General features: G+C 50.1%; 1 protein-coding gene across 1 annotated transcript in view; it reads right to left on the minus strand.

The window, feature by feature from the left end:
- EXOC3L2 (exocyst complex component 3-like 2) overlaps positions 1-365 on the minus strand; it is a 26,370-nt gene that overhangs the window by 5,017 nt on the left and 20,988 nt on the right. The gene's annotated exons all lie outside the window — the stretch shown is intronic.

The following is a 365-nucleotide window of genomic DNA, read 5'->3' on the forward strand; positions in this document are numbered from 1 at the left end:
CCCAGCTACTCGGGAGGCTGAGGCAGGAGGATCGCTTGAGCCCAGGAGTTTGAGGTTGCTGTGAGCTAGGCTGACGCCACAGCACTCTAGCCAGGCAACAGAGTGAGACTCTGTCTCCCCCCACAAAAATCAGCATGCACAGAGGACCAGAGAAAAGGTCAGTGTGGCTGGCGAGGCTGTTTATGTAATTCTATGTAATTCTCGGGGCCCAGTGCAAAATGAAAACGGGCGACCCACATTCAAAAATTAACAACTTTAAGACATGTTTGTTTTAATTCATTCACCAGTGGACAGCCTTTAAGAGGAGGAAGGCGGACTGATTCCACACTCCTCCTTCTGGATCTAGTTTAGGAAACAGGCTTCCC

Source organism: Propithecus coquereli, unplaced genomic scaffold (assembly GCF_000956105.1).
Source record: "Propithecus coquereli isolate 6110/MARCELLA unplaced genomic scaffold, Pcoq_1.0 Scaffold42, whole genome shotgun sequence".
NCBI classification, from domain to species: Eukaryota; Metazoa; Chordata; class Mammalia; order Primates; family Indriidae; genus Propithecus; species Propithecus coquereli.